The sequence below is a fragment of the Peromyscus eremicus genome, chromosome 5 (assembly GCF_949786415.1).
Source record: "Peromyscus eremicus chromosome 5, PerEre_H2_v1, whole genome shotgun sequence".
Taxonomy (NCBI): domain Eukaryota; kingdom Metazoa; phylum Chordata; class Mammalia; order Rodentia; family Cricetidae; genus Peromyscus; species Peromyscus eremicus.
In genome coordinates, this window is record NC_081420.1 from 46,730,183 (window position 1) to 46,756,532 (window position 26,350).

Below are 26,350 nucleotides of genomic sequence, written 5' to 3' on the forward strand. Positions count from 1 at the left end.
GTTCAGACAGTACAATCAGGAGATCTCTTTATACAAGTCAGATTTCCTTTGTGAGTAGAGGGTGCCAGGTTAAACCAGCTAACTATCCCAAGCCTACAAGTCTCTGTGTCCTTCATTCTGTATTTCACCAAGTAGAGAAATGTGAGTGTGATGGGGCACTGGAGGGAAAGTGGCGGGTAGGAGTCTGTGGGGGTGGAGGAGCGCCAAGACAGCTTGTTTAGAAATGAGTATTCCAGCTTGGAAAGAAAAAAAAAATCAGTGATGACTGCTGTGCTGGAAAGCTAATGGATTATTTGAATAAAGCATTTGCTAGTTTAAACAAAACTAGGGGAAGCATAGTAGTTTCCAGCTAGCCTATATTTGGTCAGTGTAAAGATGTGGAATCTGTAATCAGCCTGAGAGATCTTCCATCAACAGTTCTAACCTCTCCCATCACACATCTCACTAATGCTGCTGTTTAAGAGGTGGACTTAGAGTGAATCAAAGAGATCTTTTTACATTAACAGTTCCAACCTCTCCCATCACGCATCTTACTAATGCTGCTGTGTTAATATCTCATCTCTCTTTTCATGGAGGAGTTTATGATAAGGATGATTAAAGGGTATGTAGCTCAGGGGAGGAGAATGGAATGGAAGCATAAACTAATCTTTAAATTGTATAATCAGGTTCCAGAAGTTGACTTCATTTGCCTTAAGGGTTTTTTTTAAACAAATAAAACACATAAAGAATAATAGAGCTGAGAGAAATCTTTGAAGAAAAGATCTTTAGAACCATATCTACTTGAGAGTATAGATAAGGCCATATTTATCCTGAAATGGGGACTGATAATATCTGAGAGAAAAAATTCAGTTGCATAGTAATTCAGATGCATAACAAGATACTCGGCATCTCTGAACAAGAGACAGACAAATACTGGAAGAAAGGTATCCAAGAAAGAAGGAATTTTAAAATTTTTTAAATTAAATTTGGATTACCTATTATTTTAGATTATCAACACCATGGCATTAAACCCAAAGTATAGAAAAATCATGAAAACAGTATTTAACTTGTTCTCAATTCCAGATGTTTCTGTATTATAGAATACAATAATGGAACATAAATTCAAAGCAAGTAAGCCCTATCAACCTCTATACTGTGGGCATTAGATTTCCTAGTCCTAAAGAAATGTTTGTTAGCTGTTATTAGTTGGACTGTGTGTGTAGTAATAATTTCCAAAACATGTAAAAATTAGAAATCTAAAAAGCTGCCAGCAATGGCACTGACCAGCTGTGGCTTGCTTTCTGGAGCAGTTCTGTTGATCACCAATCATCTTTTTTTTTTTTTTTTTTTTTTTTGATGCGTAGAAGGTGATATCAAAATATGAAAAGGAACCAACCCCAAAAGATTGGACCTCAAAAGGCACTGCTCAATCTACTGATTTGAAATCCTCGAAATGCATTCTCTTTGTAGCCTTTGTCCCTCAGTGGTCCACTCAATGTTTAATAGCATTTGCTGTGCTTTGTTCAAAAGGAATTTAGCTATCTACACAAGTAAAACATAAATCTGGCTGGGTGGTAGTGGTGCTTGCCTTTGATCCCAGCACTTGGAAAGCAGAGGCAAGTGGATCTCTGTGAGTTCTGAGACCAGCCTGGTCTACAGAGCGAGTTCCAGGACAGGCTCCAAAGCTACACAGATAAACTCTGTCTTGAAAAAACCCAAAAACCATAAATCTGGAAGCTGAATTATGACTGCATATCACTTACACATAGATAGGGCATAATGGCCTTCATCCTAGATTAGATAATACTACTAAATCAAGGGACTGGACTTCCAGAGTACTCTTCCACCTGAACCCACTGTTAGCATTAAGACATTACCTGGCCCACCCCTTGGGGACCCAGCAGGATGCAATTGCTAACATTCAGGCAAATACCTAGACAACCCAGGTTATGGCTGTAGCCTGTGCACATGCACTGCATGGCTGCATAGTCTCTATATGCATGTGCTAAATCCCCTTACTAAAGGCAAACCCTCCCCACCTCTTTTTCTTTCTGCCTATCCCCACAAGGCCATGTCTGCACCCTTCTTCTCTTCCCCCTTTTCTGTCTCTTCTTCCCTTCTTTTCTCTTCCTGTCTTATTCCTCCTCTCTTCAGCCCATAACTCCAAAGGTGCACTCTTTGTCCCTTCCTCCCCTCCCCCAATAAGTTCTCCACATGAGGCATGGCTTTCTAGGGCCCCTTGGCTCCAACCCGCCAAGGCTACCTTTCCACTGTTTTTATAACACCCACTCTTAGACAACGATAAAACACACTCAGCAGCAGCAAATGGAAACAGAAAACAGGATTTCCAGAAAGGACTGGTTACAAGTACAAGCAGTCCTGGACTCCTTAGTCAACATTTTTAATATTGCTGCCAACTGTAACAGATTCAAATCTGTATGCATGACAAAGCGGGGAAATATCTCAAAATGTAACAGTTTTAGACAAAGAACATACTGAAGATTACTTCTACAGTAAAAACAAAGGCAAACAGGGATTCCGTGCAACATTTACAAAGGAAAAGCATACACTGTTGATACACTTTAGGTGTCTCCCAACAACAACAACAAAGGCCACAAAGATGAAAAAACACGTATCACCTTATGCAAAACTCCCTGAGGCTGAGACAATCAAGAATCAAAGTGGTCAAGTTAGCAGATATCCAGTAGCAAAGCCATTGGTTCTGAATCTGGAAATTTGCATTTCCAGTTGAAGTTTGCCTTGGGTGTGTCTGTATCCAACCTGACTTTATCCTATTACTTCAATGCTCATTAAGTAATCAGCAGAAACAAGATTAATCTGACTATAAGCTTAAAGAAATAAGAGCTCTCCAAAGCAACTATTGTTTAGAAAACATCAAAGGACTTTAAACATGACAGTAACGTAAATTTCATTCAGAAGAGTTGTATTTCTGTAGTCCCAATAACCAGGAAAATCTTAATTATGGAAATATTACATCCTGATCACATCAAAAATTAAAAAAAAATAAGAGGAATATTTTCAGGAGGATTTAGTCCCAAGGTATGCACAGTTAAGACCGTTCTCATAAAAATTTTTCTACAAGCAGTGAGTTTAGTTGAGTGGTTCTTTTCTTGGTGAGGAAAAACCATAGAAATTAACTGCCAGTAATTTATTTAACATGAGGGAGGAAAAAAATGATCCAATGTTTTAAGTTTTGGAATGCAGCACCTCAACACACCCTAAACATTTTATATTATAAAATCCAAGTGATGACTTGAAGAGCCAATCATACAGTTGTCCCAATTCTAATGCCTGCCTTGACCATCTCATGCCAATTAAACATCTCCTAATACAGAAGACTGTGTTAAAGAGTGCTAAAATTCTGCTTGCTGCTCCCATACCCTGGTACTGTAATGCTCGTAGCTCCTCAAAGAGACAGAGATGTCTAGTCTCAACACTCAACATTGTAGTAACTTTTTCTCAGATCATCCTCTCAATAGTGTCCACATTTCTTTATGTTGTTTTGAACTATGATGTCTGTAACAGCATCAAAAACAAACTGCACATGTTTTGGTGTTTATGGCACAAGTGAAGTTGGTGTACATCTCCTTGGTAGCTTTTTTCTTTTCAGATCTTTAAACTGGCCCTAAATGTAAGCAACTGCCTCTTATATTGGAACCTGTGTTTCTGGGCATCCGACTGTTAATAGATTCCTCTTTATTTTTTTCCCCTGAAAGGGGTTTTTCTTATTAAAACAGGGAATGATTGAAGCATCTGTAAACAACTGACTGTTAGAAATGCTATAAATACTTTCATATGTTGATGCATTTGGTTCATTTCCACATCGTCTGCCAGAACGAGGTCACACTCACTGAGTGCTACACAGGAGGTGATTGTTCTCACTCCCTCAAACCATCCTGATTTTTGTTCACCTACATCACACATTTTGAAGTTTAGCTCTTTGAAGATTAAATATGTCTCTACAATGCCTATAGTCTTCACTCTTGTCCAAAGAATGTCTTGATGAGTGGGAATGCAGCTGGTTTGGGATATTCTACCCAAATTTCTTAGGTAATATGAAATAGAATCATTGAGTTGATATTCCATGGATCTGCTGAACCATGATTGCACACCATCTCACCATAACCGTGTATGGAGAGGGCATGAGTTTATTGTGCTCACAGATAAGCACTAAGGGAAACAAAAATGTTAGAAATTCAGGCTTGTCTCTTTAATGGAAGGGATGTGTATAACTGTTTTTCTCCTAGAAGACTGGGAATAGTTGTAGTTAATAAGCTGGTGACCTTTACCGTCTATAGGGCCAGGCCACACAGGAACCCCCCAGACTATTATGCTTATCTAAGACGTTCTCACTCTAAACTGCTGTGGGATGTTCTCTATGCTGTAAATGTGTTGCTCTGATTGGTTAATAAATAAAGTGCTGATTGGCCAGTAGCCAGGCAGGAAGTATAGGTGGGACAAAGAGAGAGGAGAATTCTGGGAAGTGGAAGGCTGAGGCAGAGAGACACTGCCAGCCACCATGATGAGAAGCATGATATAAGATACCGGTAAGCCATGGGCCATGTGGCAAGGTATAAATTTATAGAAATGGGTTAATTTAAGATATAAGAACTAGACAGCAAGAAGCCTGCCACGGCCATACAGTATATAAGTAATATAAGCTTCTGAGAGATTATTTTATAAGTGGGCTGTGGAACTGCAGGGGCTTGGCGGGATCCAGAGAGAAACTTCAGCTACACTAAACTGTTATCTTGAACATTGTTTCTCAGTAGTACCCATCTTTAAGGGAGATATCACATGTTCTTTGTAGCTTGGTGACCTCTACACGATCTGTATGAGTGAGAACACCCCTGATCCTCTCCTGGGAACATAAGCTGCCTTAAGCTTTATTTGTGCACATGGGATTGAGATGATTGTTACCAGGAAACTTTTTTCCAAAGTTATGCTGTACTTAAATGCCTAAAATTAAACTACCCACTGTTAGACTCTTTAGCTGGCTTTTGGGACCTTACTCCTCATACTGGATTGCCTTGTCTAGCCTAAGTATGAGTGGAGGTGCCTAGTCTTACTGTAACTCCATATGCCATGTTTGGTTGATATCCAAGGGAAAACTGCCCTTTTCTGAATAGAAATGGAGGAGCAGTGTAGGGGGTGCAGAAGGGAGGTGAGGGAATGGACTGGGAGAAGAGGAGGGGGTTAAAACTGTAGTCAGGATGTAAACAAAATAATAATAATAATAATAATAATAATAATAATAATAAATTATTTTTAAAATAGTAATAAAAAAAGGAAAGTAGTCCAAACTCAGAAAGAAAAAAAACAAAACAGGTACCTGACCAGATTGCAGAGAAGCCTGAAATGATGAGATGATACCTGACTAAGTAAGGCCTGTGCTTGTTCTTCAGTAAGGAACCGTGGCAGAAAGATGTGCTCCTAAAGCTGGGATAGCAGGCTGAAGCAAAAGGAGCATGAAGTTCTGAAAGTCTTACAGAAGCTTCCAGATAGAAGACACAAGAAAGTCAAGAAAGAGGCAGGAACTAGATTGCAAGGATCCTGGCAGCCACATGTGGAACAGTGGCCTGTGTCTTGAGGACCTCAATGAATAGCTGGAATAAATCAAGCAGGAGTGATGAGAGGAGAGGGGAAATTATCATTTCTGTCTCCTGACTGATTATTATTCCTGGAGTTCAAGGGACTGTTGTACTGAAGACAGAGAGATCAAAGAAGAGAGTTCAAGAAAGCGATGATAAAAAGCAGAAAAGAATTATTCCCTCATTTGAGTCTATCACGAACATTTTCAAAGCATGTGATAAGTCCCGTGAGAGTGAGGGAGACTACAGAGGATGGGTGTTAAATAAACAATGCAGAAGAAAATCCGAGAATATTAAGTGACTGTAGACAAAAGAGGAGAATTTCTAAAAGGTTTTGAGATTGTGTTGGGTCTAACAAGAACCATCATTGATTCATAGCACAATCACTGCTCGTAAAAGGAGCCAGAGGATGACAAAGCACAAAGAACCTCAGCACTAAGCCCTGTGCTCTGAAAGGTCATTAGTTTGTTGTTTAGTTGATTGGTTTTGACCCTGACCAATTTTCATCTAAAGTACTATTAGGCAGATAGTTATCTAACAAATAGGAGTCTTTCTTTAGCATTTGAAAATTTTAATTGAAAAGTAGTTGCGTGTTGAACAAATTCAGGATTGGTAAGATAGTGTGGTGGGTGTTTGATTGTACTATGTCTCTTACTAAATAGGAAACTGTTGCTGGAGAATTTCTCTCCAGCTCCCGCCACCAAGTCCTGCCAGTCCCAGAGCCCACTTATAAAATAAACACACAGACTCTTACATTATTTAAACTGCTTGGCCATTAGCTCAGGCCTGTCATTGTCTAGCTCTTACTCTTATATTTAGCCCATTTCTATTAATCTTTACTTTGCCACATGGCTCATGGCTTACCGGTACCTTACATCTTCCTTGTCCTGATGGCGGCTGGCAGTGTCTCCTCTCTCAGCCTTCCACTTCCCAGCATTCTTTTCCTTGTCCCGCCTATACTTCCTGCCTAGCCAATGGCCAATCAGTGATTTATTTACTGACCAATCAGCAACACACTTGACATACAGACCATCCCACAGCACTTCCCCTTTTCTTTTCTTAAAAAGGAAGGTTTTAACTTTAACATAGTAAAATTACATATAACAAAACAATTATCAAGCAAGAATTACAGTTACAATATTAAAGAAGAGATCCTATCTATCTTATATTTGTAAGTTTAAGGTTTTATATCTAACTTATCTTTTATTATAACTAAGGAAAATTGTAAGTATCTAGTCTTTAACCACATCAAAGACCTCAGAAGGATATACTACTACCTGAGAAATGGAGAAGGATATAAGCAACTTTTAGGAGTCTTGTAGGGTAGACAGAGACAGCTGGCAGCCTGGACAGTCATTCAAAGTTCTCTTGTAAAGTTGGGGCATCTGTCTTCAGCCCACAGGCCTAGAGTCTCTTATTCACTTTTCTCTGTGTCCTGTAGAATGTCTGGCAGATTTCTCTGCAAAGCAGGAACCTGAAGGACCATTTTGTCAAGCAAAGTTCAGTGGTCACCTTTGTATGGGTCCTGCATGTCCAGTTGATCAGGCAGTCCAGGCAAGAACAATTTCTTGCCCAAATGGCTATTTTTGTCAAGGTGAAGATAAACTCCGTATGGAGTGTCTTCGATGCCCATCCTCCTCTCTGAAGTAAATCGGTGCTGTCAGGAGCAGACATGTCTCACTGTCCAGAAAGTCTAAATTTTTAAAACATTTTAAATGCCATATTCTGTAGGTCTTTGAAGTGTTTGAAGACTACCTATCTATTTGAAATATAACTATGTATACCTAGAAGACTTAACTAACATGGCTACAAATATTATCATAGATGACTAACTATTAATCTATTTTTTAATTATCCATTATAATTTTAAATGAGTTACATAAACATAATATCTCAAACAAGAATAGAAATATATATACAGTATAACAAAATTAAGTTTAAATTTGTATCAATAAACTAAAATCTATAGCGATGTAAAACATTTTAAACAAGTTGTTACTCTTTAAAAGTAGGTTCATTAATCTACCCTTTCATCCTATCATATCTAAACTATCCCCCTTTTTGTTTTAGAAAGAGATTGTATTTATAATCAACCTGATTTAAATAAAAATATTGTTTTTTCTCTGTCCCACACCAGAGGGCTCTTCTGATTTGGGACACAAGAATCTCTTAACCATTTTTTTTTTTTTTTTGAGCAATATGTCTGGGTTTAGAGGGGGAGTGAGCCAATTCCATCTCTAAAGCCAGCTTGGTATATTTGGGAATTTGGGCGTAGCTTCTCTTACTACTTCCTGCTGGAGGGGGGCGCTGTATCTTCTGGAGACAGAAAGAAAATTTTAGGATCATGGAGTAGTCCGTGAGGCTGTATATCTGAGCCAGTTGACTTGAAACCATTCTGGATGTTGAATCATCTGGGCCATGGTGTCATTGGAGACCTTTCAGGGGGTCTTGGCTGGTCAAACCTGATGTATCTTAATCTGGAACAAATCCATAGTCTCTGGCTTTCTGTGGAAACAAGAGCAGAGACTCTTTTCCAAAGCAACATATCCTTATATCCAAATTTTGAAGTCAAGGTACCTTTAAAATATACATTTTGGCATAACTCAACAGCTTTTACAATCAAATGTTTTTCTGCAGTTACGAATATCAAAGAGAACGTAATCCAGATTCTCTGTGTGGTAGTCATCTTTACGTGGCTTATTTTTTTATATTAGCTTGAGCCTATTTCTTTTAAACTGCAGCCTTCTAAGCCTGAAACGGCGCAGTGGCTGCTGGCTCCGCCCAGTTCAGCTTCCCAACATGGCGGTGGTCCGCTTTCTGCCAGCTCTGGGAGCCGTAACTCTCAGAAATAGTGGGTCTACACTTTTACCAAAGTAGCGTGTAGCCCAGAAACCTCTTTTTTTGTTTTGTACTAGCAAAGGCTAAATCCACCACACAGTTTAATGTGCTACTTGCAGAGGCCTCATTCCCACCATACTGCAGGTCAAGAGCGCACGCTAGGAACCCGCCAGTAGCTCAAACCGGCAGCTGCCGCTCATTTGAGAGAGACAATTAGGAAGCTGTTTTTAGTTCCGTTTTAGAATCTTTTTTCTAAGATTTTAGGTGGAAACTCTTGCCACCACGTTGGACGCCATTTGTTGCTGGAGAATTTTTCTCCAGCTCCCGCCACCAAGTCCTGCCAGTCCCAGAGCCCACTTATAAAATAAACACACAGACTCTTACATTATTTAAACTGCTTGGCCATTAGCTCAGGCCTGTCATTGTCTAGCTCTTACTCTTATATTTAGCCCATTTCTATTAATCTTTACTTTGCCACATGGCTCATGGCTTACCGGTACCTTACATCTTCCTTGTCCTGATGGCGGCTGGCAGTGTCTCCTCTCTCAGCCTTCCACTTCCCAGCATTCTTTTCCTTGTCCCGCCTATACTTCCTGCCTAGCCAATGGCCAATCAGTGATTTATTTACTGACCAATCAGCAACACACTTGACATACAGACCATCCCACAGCAGGAAACTATGACTTTGAGTAAGTGACCTGCTTGAAGCCATATACATAAGCAGTTGGTGGGACTGGGATTCAAACCTATACCAATCCTATTTCAAAGCCTGTGACTTTAATTACTATATCACCATATGCCTGTTGAGTAAAACCTCTTGATAATTTATATTCTTTAGGTAAGTATTATAAAAAAAATGTTTGTTGGGAGAGTCCACATTATCTTAGATGTTGAAAGACTGATAATTTATATTCTTTAGGTAAGTATTATAAAAAAAATGTTTGTTGGGAGAGTCCACATTATCTTAGATGTTGAAAGACTGTGTCTTACTATTGTTTGATTAGATAGATGGTTCTGATGTGAATTTCCTGGGTAATTGAAAGATCTAGATCATAGATACATAACAACAGCATTTTTCTATGTGTGTAGGTAACCACACTACACTAAGTATTAAGCTACTTAATGAAGCAGCACCTTCAGTTTAATTTGGAGTTTTCTCTTTGTACCTGAAAGAAACTTACATTAAATAGCAGATGTCACAGGAGACTAAGAAGTCTCTCATGTCTCTGAGCAAGTTTAAAGACATGCAGACATTCCTAAGAATCTTATTTTGGAGGGGAGTGGGTTGTCTGTTTGAGTGCAGGTAGAACAGACTTTCCTTAGAGCCCCTCCAGAGGTGTTCGGTTTGTTTCGAATTTAGGATTTCATCATAAGAGCATTGCAGTATAGACTAATATGCAGTTACAGCATACTAGTGGCAGATTCCAGGATCCCTGTTGTAAGTTCACCTATGCTCCTGCCCATAACCTCTCACCAATTGCTCTGTAAATAAACCTAATAAACTCATTGCTTCCCTCAGGTGATCTTGTTGGGATCAGACTTCGGTTTATTATTGGGATCTTACGATGGGGGTTGTGTGAATATTGCCTTGTCCCCTCCACCACCACTATTCCCAGAGAAAATTCTCATAGCTGTACATTAAGAAATTATTATACATTTTGGGACTGGATATATAGCTTAGTGAAAACTTCTCTTGCAGAGGACTGAAGTTTGATTCACAGAACTCATGTCAGGTGGCTCACAACTGCCTAAAACTTCAGCTCCAGGGGTATCCAATGTCTCTTGGCCTCCACCTACTCACATGCAGAAGTACACACACATACACTTGATTAAAAATGATTTTTAATTATTGTAAAAAGTATCAGTATGATTTTTTTTTGAAATATTTATTGTTAGTTATCTATGCTGGCTAGTTTTATGTCAGCTTGACACAAGTTAGAGTTATCTGAAAGAAGGGAACTTCAATTGAGAAAATGTCTTCATAAGATCTGACTGTAGGGCATTTTCTTAATTACTAATTGATGAGAGAGAGCCCAGTACATTGTGGGTGGTGTCATCCCTAGGTTGGTGGTCTTGGGTTCTATAAGAAAGCAGGCTGAGCAAGCCATGATAAGAAAGGCAGTAAGCAGCTCTCTTTATGGCCTCTGCATCGGCTCCTGCCTCCAGGTTCCTGCTTTGTTTAAGTTTCTGTCCTGACTTCTTTTGATGATGAACAGTGATATGGAAGTGTAAGCTGAATAAACCTTTTCCTTCCCAAATTGCTTTGGTCATGGTGTTTCACCACAGCAATAGTAACCCTAACTATGACAGTTATCCCTCTCATATTTCCTCCTCTGCCCTGCCCTCCTATCCCCCAATGGTTACTACTTATGGAATTTTTAGTGAGTTCCCACAGATTCACAAATATTACAAGCTATTGCCAATGCTCTTTGTAACAGTCTGGAACTTGATAGTAAGACCATATTGCTGAGGATATCACATATTTGAGTCAAAGTACAAGAAAAAACTCAAGCCAGTACTCACCTGTAAACTTCAAGCCTAGTAGATGGCTTTCATAGTGCTGAAAGATGCTATTCATACTAACAGAGGAAAAAGTAATCACCAATCTTACCCAGCTGAGAATCCTAAAAGCTGCAACATAGTCTTGGCAAGACAGTCCTAGTGATGTAATAGTGGCACAAGGGTCATGAAAGTAACTAACCTGATACCTACATCACTGTGGCCAGACAGGTTATAGGCCCTAGGGGAGAACCTGGTAGTAGTAGTAGTAGTAGTAATAGTAGTAGTAGTAGTAGGAGGAGGAGGAGGAGGAGGAGGATTAGTAGTTGTAGTAGTACTGATAGTAGTAGTAGTATAAATAGATATAATATTAAATTGACTACTAATGATTTATGATTATCCCCAGACACTAATATATATCTAAACTCTCATAAGAAAAACTTCTATTTGCAGTATATAGTGACCAACAGAGACCCTCAATTGGTCAAGGTGCAGAGAGCAAGAGACTGTGTAATGCTCAGCCCAAAACAAAACATCTATATCATACCTCCTTATCCCAAGGTCTAGGGAGCCTAGGGATCACTATGAACGAAGGGTCATAAAGACTGTAAGAATCATAAGTGCTGGATGACTACAGGAAAATAATTCTTTCCAAACATAGAAGGGTAATTCCACAAGTGAATTTATAGTGGTTATGAGAACATGTACAAAACCTGTGTAAGCTCAAGCCAGAAAAAAATTCCCAGCATGTAGAGGGGGTCTAGGAACAAAACCCCACCCCTAACTAAGGAGTTATTGGCAATTGATAGTATCTGGGAGAGGAAGTGTCTGTTTTCTATAAGGGTAAGGCTCCTGGTGGCTTGACCATGTCCCAGTGAAGAGCATGGTCACACATTCAAGAATATACGAGCAGCACAAAGTGTACTTGATGAGGTGAAAAAGAACACAAACTTGGGCAGGTAGGGAATGGGATGGCGTGTATCTGGAAAGAGTGGAGGGAGGGTACAAAAATGATCAAAATACAATGTATAAAATTCTCAAAGAACTAATAAAAACTGAGAAAAAAATCTATTAAATAAAAATAGACTTTTGTTCATAAAACAGTGAGTAAAGTTTTCCTCAATGGTTCAAATCAACTTAAAAGGGGAATTTAGAGAAACTGAAAGATTTTTGTGGTCACTAGAGTATATGGATAACTGTTCTAGACAACTTCTTTGACAGCCAACATTTGTCTAGATGTTTAGTTTTAGTTCTAAAAACAGTCTCATTGCAATTTGTCCTACCTCAGGCAACACATTACTTGAAATGTGTAGTGAAAAGAGAGAAGAAAGTTTAATAGCTTTAATTAAGTTTGAACAACTCTTCACATTCACACCAACTGTGTGCAGATGTTGAGGTTTACATTATTTCCTTTTTCTGAGAGCTGCTCATTAATTGGAGAACAGACTTGTCCTAAATAATATTTTGGCGATTTCACATTGCAGTGGGTAGTTTCTAAACAGTAAAGCATTGTGTTTGCAGTTGTCCTATGAAAACAATGCTAAAGTGTACATTTTCCTACAGTAAAATTTCACTTGTTTGCATCTTTCCAAAGCTAAAAAGAAAAAAAAATGATATATTGAATGATTGCCACATGACTCTGGAACTATGTATTGTATATTGAAACAATTTTAAAATGCAATAAAACTCAGTAATTGAACATACAGGTTAGTGAAAAATGCACGTGTTTTGCCAAAAGGCTACCTACAAATGAAAAACCTGTTTCTAGACACTAATTCATTGCTACAAAAAAAGGTTCAAGACTTCTGTTTACTTGATCAATTATTGTGAAGCCTATCTTTATTTGTAGCTTTTGTGGCAAAATAGTTGGTCATTCCAGCAAGGGAGGGAAGAGCTTTAAAAATGATCTTTTGCTGCTCAGACCTACATCAGCAATCAGGGTGAATCAAACAGTGAAATGCAGATCTATCAAATCATCAAAAAGTTGGAAGAGTCTTGAAAAGAACAGTGATATGTGTGGGACATACATGGGCTGTAAAGAGGGTGCCAAGAGAAAGACAAAAAGAGCTTAAGCTTTAAGCTGTTTAAGCAGAGAGTGGATACAAATGGTACCAGAGGAAGTTAGTTTAAGCTGTTTGTGCAGAGAATAGATACAAAGGATGGCTAAGAGAAAGTTAGCCTGGGTTGTTTGTATGGAGATTAAAGACAAATAGTGAAAAAGGAAGTTAGCTCAAGTTATTTATGCTAAGATAAGATACTGAAAACAGGAGATGATGTCAGGGCATAAACAACTTGTAAATAGGGTGATCTTTAAAATGATTGGTTGGTTCCTTCATCCCCTCCTAGGGTTCTGCGGTTTTCTGGTATAAAAGAGACTTACTGCCTATCAATAAACAAGTTCTTGCTTGACTTGACTCCCCACTGCATCTGATTGTCTCCGGGTAAGAGGGAGGCTGGGGAAGGGGTGAGCGGCGTGCTTACCTTTCCTGGGTTCCAGGCCACCTCTTCACAGGTGACCTAAGTTCCCGGTGGGGCAGGTCCCCACAGATATGTGTAGATTCTAACCTTCCATGTGTCAAAGTACCACAGGACTTATAGCTCAGGTAGAGTGGACTCCAGCTTTTCAGTATCCTGGGTACCATTTCTGTATATGGATATCTGCCTGTGTGGAGTAAAAGCACATTGAAAAGCAGGCAGGACAGGAGAGCTGGGTCCTGAGTGGACAGGGTTGTCATCCTGTCAGGAAAACCAGGTGACCTGAAGCTAATGCATTCCAGAATACCAGGTCTTTTCAGAAGCCTACATTTGTCAAAATGTTCACAAGCAGGAATGCGGCAGTGATGGCAATGGGGAAGCTGGAGTCTCCAGTGCTTGTGCCTTGGATACTCTTAGGATAGCCGTGCCTGACAAAACTGGGGCAAAGGTAGAACTGTCATTAACGGAATGAAGTGGGTGACTGACACTTCACGCTTTGAACCTCACATTAACATAGCAACAAAATCTTTAACTAATATGGTGTGAAGCAAAAAAATGTAAAAGGAACCAAACTACTAAACCAAAAGAAAATGATGAGTAATGAAAGGACCACAAAAGAGCAGTGACGTGACTTTCTTTGATTCATTTTATGAAAGATAACATCTGTTTCTCATGTTTTTATGTTGTCCTACCATCACTTACTTTCTCTGAACCTTCATTTCTTAATTTTAGATTAAATTTATTTATTGAACTGCACTTTAAAAGCCATGCCATGATTAGAGTTTGCTTTGTTTTGTTTTGTTTATGTTATGTTAGATTAAGGTATCAGTACAGCATTCTGAGGAATTTGCTGTGAGTCCAAAGAGAGATGAATAAAACCAAATTTGTGGCAAGTGTGTTCAGCAGCTCAGCAGCTCTCCAGCCAGTAAAACCAAGTTTATTCGTTGAACCTTCAGAGATATTTCAATATATAAACATCAACATTGTGTCGACAATAATTACATACCATTTGTTGATGACATTTCTGAAATAGAAAATCTGGGAGTCACATGAGTAAAGCAGCCACAGAGAGTGTGGAGTTCAAGTAGTAGGTTTAAGATTCACATGCAGAGCTGCATTTTAAAATTGTTATCAGCATCATAGCCAACAAAACCAGGTCTCAACACACATAGCCAGTAACTATTTTAGAATGTCTTCAACATCCTTAGTCATCAGGGAAGTGCAAATTAAAATTACTTTGAGATACCATTTCAACCCATTCAGCATGACTGAGCTGAAAAATCTGAGCTGGGTGATGGTGGTATACACCTTTAACCCCAGCACTCAGGTGGCAGAAGCAGGCAGATTACTGTGAATTAAAGGCCAGCCTCATCTACAGAGTGAGTTCTAGGACAGCCAGAGCTACACAGAGAAACCGTGTTTCAAAACACCAAAAGAAGAAGAGGACAAGGAGAAGGAGGAGGAGGAGGAGGAGGAGGAGGAAGAGGAAGAGGAAGAAGAAGAAGAAGAAGAAGAAGAAGAAGAAGAAGAAGAAGAAGAAGAAGAAGAAGAAGAAGAAGAAAGAACTCTGACAAATGTTGGAGAGGATGTAAGGAGACAGGAACACTTTTTTCACTACTGGTGGAGGTGCAAATTAATATAGTCATTATGGATATCAGTTTGGAAGGTCCTTCAAAACATAAAAAATATACTTGCCAAATGATCATGTATTCCACTCCAGAGAACATATATACCCAGAGAACTTCATATCCTACCATAGAGATATTTGCACATACATGTTTCTTGCACCTCTGTTTACAGTAGCAAGGAAGTGGAACTAACCTAAATGTGCATCAACAAATGAATGGATAATAAAAAGGTGGTACCCATATAAATGGAATATTATTCAATTATAAAGGAAATATGAAATCTGCAGGGAACTAGATGAACTTAGATTGCATTATATTAAGCACAGTCACACAATCTCAGGAAAAAAATCCCACACATTCTCCCTCATCTGTAGATTCTAGCCTATATTGTATACTTATTTATACGTAAAGCTGTAAGTGTGGGTACAGAATAACATTTAGAAAGAAAACCAAGAAGGGCTGTTTGGTGATGAGAAAGGAAAAAATGCAGGCAAAAGGACACACGAGTCCTTTTGATCATATAAAGCTAATTGCTTCCCTAGTTGCAACTCTGTCGTAGTTTTTTTTTTTTTTTTTTTTGTGGTGGATAAGTGCATAAAAATGTATCTGGCAGTAAATGGCTTTAGAATGGCCATTTTAACTGTGTAGAAGTTCACTGAGATGCATAAAGTTAGCGACTGGGCAGTTGTTAGAGTGGCTTGCTTAATCTAGCTGCATGATATTTTTTGTTTATTACAATGAAGTGATTTTTATAAAGCAAACAAAAGCCCACATCTTTCTCTGCTCTCTAACACACAGCATCTCTCCTTAGGGTTCAATGGTGATGATGTAGAGGAGCACTATAATTTAGAGAACTTTCAAAAATCAAACTTTTTGTCTCCACTTTCCAGAGACACTGGAGTCTTGAAAATAGCAAGAGAAACTCTGTAAGTGCCATGGCAGAATATTTAACATTAGAGGGCTTATCATACACCAACTGTGGTGATGGAGTCCCTAAAATCATGTGGACTTGGCAGAATTTTTGGCTTCTAATACTAAGTTTTGGAATAAGTTAAAAGAACCCTCCAGCTTAAGCCTTGGCTCAACACCAACATTAAATTAAGCAATATTTGATAAAAATGGGGACCCATCTCTGGCTTGGCTCATGTGACTACTGAGTTTAGAATGTTCATCCCTAATCTTTCTCCTCCCCTTTCTTGATCTGGAAAATACCACTTGCCCCATGCCTGCCATGGGTAGTGCTATCCAGCACAGAATGAGGTCTGAAGCTTGCAAACTGGAATGCAAAGGAGTCAGGCCACAATTCTTGGTTTTCAAACATGCTGGTCTGGATATTGGCTTCATTCTGTCAGCTTGCATCTATGTACTCAATATTAGTCAGGAATTTCCAATGAAACAGAGCCAATGGGAGGTATCTGCCATATACCTACCATCTATTGTTCTATCTATCTGTCTGTCTGTCTGTCTGTCTACATACCCATCCTGTTTAGTTTTTATTGTCAATTTGACACAACTTAGCGTTATCTGGGAAAAGAAGCTGCAACTGAAAAATTGCCTCCATTAGTTTGACCTGTGGCTATGCCTATGAGATATTGTCTTGACCAGTGATTTATGTGGAAAGGTGTTCCACAAATCCTAAATGGTCTTATACTAAAAACCCAGAGTCAGATATTGGGATAAATGCTGAAAGACCAGAGAGACAAAGGAACAAGCCATAGTCACTTCTGGCCTTGCCAACTCCACGAATCCTCTGACTGAATGCCTCTGAGTCCTCAGCCGAAAGGGCCCTAGTTCCTATCTCCTCACATCTTATATGCCTTTCTCCACCCAGCCATTTCACTTCCTATCTCAGTCTTCCTAGTGCTGGGATTAATGGCCTGTGTGCTTCCCAAATACTGGGATCAAAGGTCTGTGCCGCTACTGCCTGGCTCTGTTTCTTTCCTAGACTGGATCAATCTCATGTAGCCCAGTGTGGCCTTGAGCTCATAGAGATCCAAATGGATCTGGATCTCTTCCTCCCAAGTGCTAGGATTAAGGTTGTGTGCCACCACTGCCTGACCTCTACGTTTAACTCTGTGGCTGGCTCTGTCCTCTGATTTTCAGGCAAGCTTTATTTCTTAGATTACAAATATCACCACAGAAAGGTCCAGCCCACTGTGGGCGTCACAATTTCTAGGTAAATAAGGTTGGACTATAGAAAATGGTCGGGTAAGCATGAGCCGGCGATTGTTAGTGTGTAGCCTCGTCTTCTGTTCCAGGTCTTGCTGTGAATTCTTGCCCTGACTTTCTTTGGTGATGAACAATGAACTGGAAGTGTGAGCAGGAACAATGAACTTTCCTCCCCTAAGTTACTTTGGGTTATGGTGTTTTATAAAAGCAGCAGAAAAACAAACTAGTATACTCTGTGTATCTATCATCATTAGAGTTGCCTCACCGAAGATGAAAAAAAATCTCAAGATATGCAACTGACCAAGAGAAAACTATGGCTCACGTTTCTAGGAATAATAAAGATCTCAAACATATGGAAGCAGGAAGTGATATTCTCTCGTTCTTAACTTGTTTCTGTTCTAGTAAGGCCCTCTAGAGATTGGACACATTCTACATGCATTGGGAATGCCATCTGCTTTTTATTGATCTACTGATTCAAATATTAATTTCACATAGAATTACTTTCCCATACATGCTCAGAATAATATACGTAACCCCAACAAGTTAACATATTTTTTATGGGACTTAATCTCAGAGCACCTCAAAACCCATCTTTGTGTAAATAGGACTAATTCCTCACTGGACTATTGGGTTTTAATTGGAGGCAAGAATCTTGCCCCAGCATCCACACAGTAAGAAGGCCTCTATCAGTAGCAGCTATCCACTATATTGGGGTTCTTGTAGGTGTCAAGTTCCACAGTGACAGTACTTTGTTGTCACCTAACCCTTACATCAACCCTATGAAGTTGCTTAACCTCTGTTTTATGGTTGCATAAACTAGGGCTTAGTGAGTCATACTTCGCCCCATACTTATACAGACAGAAAACTGTTGAGCTAATATTTAAACCAGATGTTCTGACCCCAGGGTGAGCTCTTCACTCTCATATTGTGCTAGATTTCTTCAAGCTATAAGGCACAGAAAATATATTAAAGTTAATTAGCCCCAACATTATGGCTCGACTTCTAGCATTACAATATCATTACTCTTTACTGTTTTTATTATAAATGTGAAATATTTCAGCTATGTTATTCATTAAGTAAATTTTCATGAGGTAGCCTGGAAACCTAACTGCCATTTATAACAGTGTTTTGAAATGTGCTCTGAATTTTGAACAACTAACCTAAAAATAATTTTGAATGGTAATTCCAAGTTTGAAAATGTCTGCTTGTATTAGCAATATTGGTTTTCAGTTAACTAAAAATATTTAAAAGATTTTAAGAAACTATTTACCCTTGGCTTTGTGTCCTGGGACTAGCCTGTAATAACGCAGACATAGAATCAAAAGTACTCACCCTCAGTACTCACTCAAGTAAACAGATCTTCAAATGTACACAGACTCTCTTGAGTTGAGGAAAACAAGCAAAGATTTGTAAATTATGTCCTATATTCACAGGACACATTCAGTCGGTCCCTGTGCACACTCACGGGCACCCTGGGTCTCCTCTATTCTTAATTCTGCATGAAATCTGCAATGGTTTGGATTTTTATTGTTCTCCAAAAGTCTATCCATTAAAGGCTTGTTTCCCAGGATGGCACCATTGAGAGCTGGCGTCACGGCAAAGGATCTAGTAGAAGGGATCATGTAGGTGTGTCTTGAAGGGACTTGTGTTTCCCTACCTTTTTCTTAATTATCTTTTGTTTATTCTGACCATGAGGTGAACCGTTTGCTTCTCCACACATGCCCATCAGCTCAAAACAGAGGTGACCATCAGTCATGGACTGTGAGAGAAAATAGACCTTTTTCCTTTATAAATTGACTGTCCATGTTTTTTTTTGTCATAGTAACACAAAGTAAAACAGGCTCCTACTTACTGTGCCCTTTAGAGCAACATCATATGTACTCAGATCTTGGTTATAAAAGAACCTCATTTTTGATTTCTAAATTGGTGAATTATGACCTGCCTAACCCTGGGCATTCTAAAGGTTTTAACATTACTAAACTACATGCTCTGCTTGTAAAATTCTAAAAAGTATTTGTGGAATTGCTGTGAGTACTTACAGTAGCAAATTTAAATTAAACGAGTCCTGAGATTGGGAATTTCAAACGTACATGAACATCCCGTACTGCTTTCTTGAGTTTAAATGGAATTATCTTCTTTCCATCATGGCTTGAACATGGTGATAGGAAGTGGTTAGGTATAAAAATTCTTTGGAGTAAGCCAGCGAAAATGGCTCAGTAAAGCTTAACTTTGTGGTTTTGCCACACATTCCTCTAAGGCATCATCACTAGCTGAGAAAATGACAAAGATTAATCTTTGGTGACATTTGTTCTTATATATCAAACTGTATCTGGTCTGTATTCTCCTTGTAAATGATAAAAATAAATAAGCAAGTCTCTCTCTTTTTCTCCCCTTCTCCCTCCCCCCTATCCACCTCTGCTCTCACTATGTAGACCAAGCTGGCCACAAGCTCTCCAAACTGTTTCCCTCTGCCCCCAGTACTAGGATTAAAGCTATGCACTACCATGCCCAGTTAAACAAGTCTTTTGACATGAGTCATATTCTACCTATGCCATTATTAACTACTGTTTTTCCATGGAATTTCTGAGTAGGTTGAGGGAAAAGGGATAAAGGAAATAATGATTGGTACCAAAGGCTTAGGAAGAAGTACATGAAACAGAAAGTGCTGGTAGATTCCTTTGCTTTTCTTTGCTCATGAAAAAATCAAAGAGAGATCTACCAAACCTCTTGCTGACTTTTGAGGTTTGGGTTTCATATTAAGTTTCTGCAGAGAGACATACTGATGGGGAAGAGAACCACTGTGACGTTAACACTGACTGACAACCTGACAGGATCTACTATCACCTAGCTAATCCTCTGGATGTGCCTGTGAGCAATGATATAGGTTAGGTTAATTGAGGTGGGAAGAGGAATCTTGGACATGAGTACTGTTATTCCATGGGCTGGGGGTCTCAGCCTGCATAAAAAGGACAAAATGAGCTGAAGATCAGCATTTATCATTCTCTGCTTCCTGGTTTGTGACTTCAAGGTGACCAGATGCCTCAAGTTCCTAGTCACATGATATCCTCATCATGACAGACTGCACCTTCAAACTGAAATAAACTCTTCTTCCCTTAAACCACTTCTTGTTGGGTATTTTGTAACAGTGATTGGAAAATAATTATACAAATACCTTGAGTCCTCCTAGATTGCAGATAGTGTGTGGTGGGGTGCTGTGTGCATTGAGTCCTCCTAGACTGCAGATAGTGTGTGTGCAGCTGCTGTATGCAATGTGTCCTCCTAGACTGCAGATAATGTGTGTGCAGCTGCTGTATGCAATGTGTCCTCTTAGATTGCAGATAGTGTGTGTGCGGCTGCTGTATGCAATGTGTCCTCTTAGATTGCAGATAGTGTGTGTGCAGCTGCTGTGTGCATTGAGTCCTCCTAGACTGCAGATAGTGTGTGGTGGGGTGCTGTGTGCATTGAGTCCTCCTAGAATGCAGATAGTGTGTGTGCAGCTGCTGTGTGCAATGTGTCCTCCTAGACTGCAGATAGTGTGTGTGCAGCTGCTGTATGCAATCTGTCCTCCTAGACTGCAGATAGTGTGTGTGCAGCTGCTGTGTGCATTGAGTCCTCCTAGAATGCAGATAGTGTGTGTGCGGCTGCTGTGTGCATTGAGTCCTCCTAGAATGCAGATAGTGTGTGTGCAGCTGCTGTGTGCAATGTGTCCTCCTAGACTGCAGACAGTGTGTGTGCAGCTGCTGTGTGCAATCTGTCCTCCTAGACTGCAGATAGTGTGTGTGCAGCTGCTGTGTGCATTGAGTCCTCCTAGAATACAGATAGTGCATGTGCAGCTACTGTGTGCATGGCTCCTTAAGAAGCAGAAGTGCCACATCCAGGGTGGGAACCAGGAATGCAGTAGTGTCTCTCTCACTCACCCTCTCCTTACTTCATGTCAGTGGGAAGGAAAGCCTTAGTACTAAACCTTATCTTAGATTTCCCTCTGGCAAATTATTTCACTTCTATTAGGTAATATCTTTACTTCAAGAAAAAATGCTTCCAAATGATGCCACTATTTTAATTTTTTGAAATTTATTACCATTATTTGTGTTATTGTATATGTTTGTGTATCACGTTCATGTGTGAGTGAAGTCATGTGAATGCCACAGTACAAGTGTGGAAGTCAGAGGACAACGTTCAGAAGTCGGTTCTCTCCTTCTACCATGGTTTGGGAAATTGAACTCAGATCACCAGACTTGTGCTGCAAACATTTGACCCACAGAGCCATCTTGTCAGCCCAATAATTATTTTTTTTACAATGTATTCTGATCATGCTTTCCCCTCCTCTAACACCTCCCACATCCTCCCACCTCCCAACCTACTCAACTCTACACCCTTTCTCTCTCTCTCTTTAAAAAACAGACAGGTAAGCAGAAAATAAAACAAACAAAAAGTAAGAATCACACACACAAACAACAAAAACACTAAGTCAGAAACCATAATATACAAGCAAAAGACCAATAAAACAAACAAAAACTGCCCATAGAAAGCAAGGTGAGACAAAAAGTCTACAAAAACAACCTTGTCTTGTGTTGGAATGGGCCTACCTTTGGGTGTGGTTAATATAATGGAGAAAACTAATTTTTCCTTTGCAAACAGATTTCTATTGAAGCTAATTTCTTGGTTGGGGATGGGGAATCATGTCCACTTTCCCCTCACAGCAATGAGACCCCATCTAGCTTGAGCCTGTGCAGGCCTTTTGCAGGTCTTTGGCCATAGTCTCTGTGAGTTCCTATGTGCGTAAGTCCTGTTGTGTCTGGAATACACTGTTTCCTTGGTGTAGTCCATCTCCTCTGGCTCTTAAAGTCTCTCCACCTCCTCTGCTGCATAGCTTCTTGAACCATCAGGGGAGGGGTTTGAGAAGACATCCCATTTAGGACTGAATATTCCAAAGTCTCTCACTCTCTGTGCATGTCGAGCTGTGGGTCTTTCTGTGTTTGTTCCCACTATGGCTAATGGAAGCTTCTCTGATGATGGCCGAGCAAAATACTGATCTATGAGTACAGCAGAATGTAGTTAGGAGTCATTTAATTGCTATGTTCCTTTAGCAGAACACTAGTATTTGGTTTTCCCCAAGGACCATGGCCTATCCAGTTTCAGGTTCTTAACTACTCAAGCCATGTCAGACATGGGTTTCATCTCATGTAGTGGGCATTAAATTTGATCAGAAAGTGAGTAGTTATTCCTACAATGTTTGTGCCATTATTGTATCAGCATATCTCTTGTAGGCAAGTTACTATTGTAGGTGGCAGGGTTTCAGTCCCATCATCATCATCATTATTACTATTTTTTTTTGAGACAGAGTTTCTCTGCATAGCTCTGGCTCTGTAGATCAGGGTGGTCTTAAACTCAGAGCTCTACCTGCCTCTGCCTTCTGAGTGCTAGGATTAAAGGCACTTTGTGCATCTGATTATTAATCCCATGGTACAGCAAAATACATGAGGATATCAAATTTTAGAAATTTGTAAAAATAGAATAAGTCTTTCTGAATCATATAACATCCTTCTTTAGGTTAGAATGAGGAATGAATTAAACCAAATCAGCGGCATATATTTATTTTCCTGATTGAGTATTAAAAATGTAGAGGCATTCTGAGTTCTCATTAAATAAATATTTATTATCATTGCATCTTCAAGTAAAATATGGAGCTTTACAGCCCACTAATAGAAGTCCTTTATTTCCTCCATCTTTATAACTGTAATTCCAAGATGAATTCACATGTGATATACCTTGTGTGAACATTGTTCAAAGTAGCATCACTTTATTTTGTATTCAATATGCTTCAGCTCCTTCACAGTACTAATAACATTTGTTATTAATTATTATTATTAACATCCTGTAAGGGTTGCATTCAGCAGTAAGATGATGCCCCACAGCATCATCTAAAGATTTCACAATATCTTTTACCACATTTTTCACTGTGTCTCTCAGAAACATTTCACGAAGATCCCATTTTGTAGATGGTGGGGTTTAGGTAACAAAAATAAGGAATCATTTCTCTCCCTCCCCTCAAACACTTTGAAAGATAATGCCCAGGAGTTGAAGTTGAAAGAAGACAGAGATTTTGCAGGGTGGTGGTGGCACACGCCTTCAATCCCAGCACTTGGGAGGCAGAGCCAGGTGGATCTTTGTGAGTTCGAGGCCAGCCTGGTCTACAGAGCAAGATCCAGGAAAGGCGCAAAGCTACACAGAGAAACTCTGTCTCAAAAAACCAAAAAAAAGAAGAAGAAGAAGAAGAAGAAGAAGAAGAAGAAGAAGAAGAAGAAGAGGAGGAGGAGGAGGAGGAGGAGGAGGAGGAGGAGGAGGAGAAGACAGAGATTTGGCAGGTATGGTGAAATACTGTGTGTGGAGAGCCCAAACACATAGTGCATACTCAATGGTTCCTAATGATGCAGAAGAGCTGCTGGTTCATCAAACAGTCTGTGTGATCACCAAGTTCTTTCTCTGTGTGTCTCAGATCCTGCCAAGAAAGACTAGTGTGCAGTAGCTTGGGGAATACCAAGCTTCTAGTCTCGAGCTCTTTCTCATGAGTTGCTCACCTCAGGCTGTCCCAAAGACCATGATGAATAGCACAGGTTTTAAGGGGCATTGATAGGTCATATACGTAAATTCACTGAATTTGAAAGGCTTGAAAACATTAGTTTCTTCAATGTAAAATTTGTAAGCAAAGTGTAGACTTCTGTGAGCCCTCCCACTTCAGATTTTATTTCCTGGGCACCTGATCAGGCTAACAGATGGATGTAAGATGTTACTGTATGTCATGTGAAGCCACTGCCAGCTTTCCAAACAGTCTGCATTCTTGTAAGTGCCCATCCTGCTCCATGACCACCAAGCCTACCAGCCTCAAGTTTCTGTTAGAGTAGAAAGAACATTTGATCCCCAAACTTTCATTCACTATGTCACTTACTATGACCCTGCCTATCAGACTATTCCTGGGAATCTCTAGAAAGTTACAGTCCAAAAGTGTCTTCTGTGAGTAACCAAAGGACTTAAGGCCCAATTAACAGTAGGGAATTCATGCCTGGTTCTACAAACCTAGCTAACCATCCACGGCCGGCAACGTCCTAGACCCTAGATAGTGTCTACTACTGCCATTTTTTTCTTAACCAATGTAATGTCTAACTTACAACCACAGTTAAGTATAGCTCTCAACAACCTTCATCAAAGGAGCTTCTCTTTGCAGCAGAGACCATTACAGAAATCCACAACTGGTTGAAATGCAGAACATAAGTGACAGTGAGGTGTCTGACTCTAACAATGAAACCCCTATACCCAAGGCTCAGGGAAAATCTGAGTAGAGATGTCTAAAAGATTATAAGAGCCAAAGGCCCAGTGCTTTGAGATACTATCTTCTAGACACGAAAAGGAAGCTGCACCTACAAAATCTCAATAATTTGGTCAATTACAAGACCTTCATAATCACAATCCCAGTTGAACAGTCAGGAAGGATGGGGGAAATTTTAAAAGGCCCTACCCCTAGATGGAGAGATATAGACAAATGGCTGCTGAGACGGGGAGGACAGTTTTCTCCAGGAAATGTCTCCATGATAGGTTATCCAGTTCCCAGTAGTCAGCCCTCAATGCATGTACATGTGAGTAACACTACATGAACTCAGTAGTTATATATGTATGTGTACATGTATGTATGTGTGTGTATACACATACAACAATAAAAGGTCATGAATTTGACAAAGGATGAGAGAGTAGAGACGACATGGGAGGAGTTGGAGGGGAGGGAAGTAGAGGTAGAAATAATGTGAATGCAGTACTCATATATTAAATTCTCAAAAAGTAAATTTTTAAATAAAAATTAGTTTAGTGCCTATTTATCCCTTAATTAATAGTAAATGATTCTTCCATCATGACTTCAAGTAAAATAAAAAGAAATAATCTTCATACAGAACAAAAGAAATTATAAAATTGACAGCCTGGACCAAAGGTCAAGGTGTAATAGTTTCTTAGTGAAGAGTCAGCTAAACCTTCCACTTTTATTTTCTTGTTACCTCACATGAAAGTTGCTAGTAAATAGTAGAAGTCACATAGAGAATGGAAAAAGCATCCCTGAGGTACAGATGCCCTCAAGAGAGATGGGCTCCGGAAAGGAATGAACCAGTTATTTTAAAGAATGAATTTTGTCAAGCACCTTTGTTTTCAAGCCACATACATTCCTGTTGATTGATGTCATAAAATCTCACACAGGTTGGAGGTGCGCAGGCCTGTTGGAAATTCATCTGGTATCAAAAATTTGTCTCTGTTACAGAATCAGCCAACAATTGGCTTCTCATTACGCTCCCACCTTACTATTAGTAATATTTTTATTACATAGATCAAATAAGACCAGAGACAAGAATTCTTTTGAACAATTTGTTATGTTTTAGGGACTGGTGAGATGAGTAGATGTTTAAAATACTCAGAAGTATTTATTTTATCCGTCCTTATCTGAGGACTGGATTGTTTATACAGTCTAAGATAAGTTTAAGGGCTTCTCTGGTCAGAGTGTTCTTTGAGGGTCTAAGTCTTCTTTGACTTTTCTGACTCATAGTCATGAACTTTCTACACAACAACTTGGGATATTGGGGGATTTAAAACATCAAAAATCTAACCATGGGGTATGGCCTACTTCACCTGTCAATAGCTGAATTTTGTGTATCAATAATTGGATCATAGTGTCACAAGATACTGAGCCATTTGAAGTAATGTATATCATCAAAGAAGTCCAACACTCCCCCCACAACACACATACATATCTGTTGTCCTAAGAATATTAAGGTCTGTGATAACAGGCTTGTGGATACTCTTATGGATACGAACAGGATGTCTCTTATACATGGTCATGCATAATCTACTCCACAGAGTTTTCAAGGGCATCTTCTGCTTCATTGTATATATGAGAAACATCCATCAAACATATGCAGTAGACAACTCTATTCAGAGTTAAAAGAGAATGACTCCAAAGCACACTTCAAAAATGATCCAAGACTATGATCATTAGACATAGGCTCTTGTAACCCTTGCCAGGACCTGCAATTGGGTCTACACATGTTCTCTAATGTACTGAGGAATATTTCACTAAGTGAGGAATATTCACTAAGAACAAGGTAGAGCCTAGGG

General features: G+C 39.5%; 1 pseudogene; it reads right to left on the bottom strand.

Annotated features, from left to right (window-relative positions):
- Positions 1 to 3,472: 3,472 nt before the first annotated feature.
- LOC131911037 (guanine nucleotide-binding protein G(i) subunit alpha-3-like) overlaps positions 3,473 to 26,350 on the bottom strand; it is a 72,810-nt pseudogene continuing 49,932 nt past the window's right edge.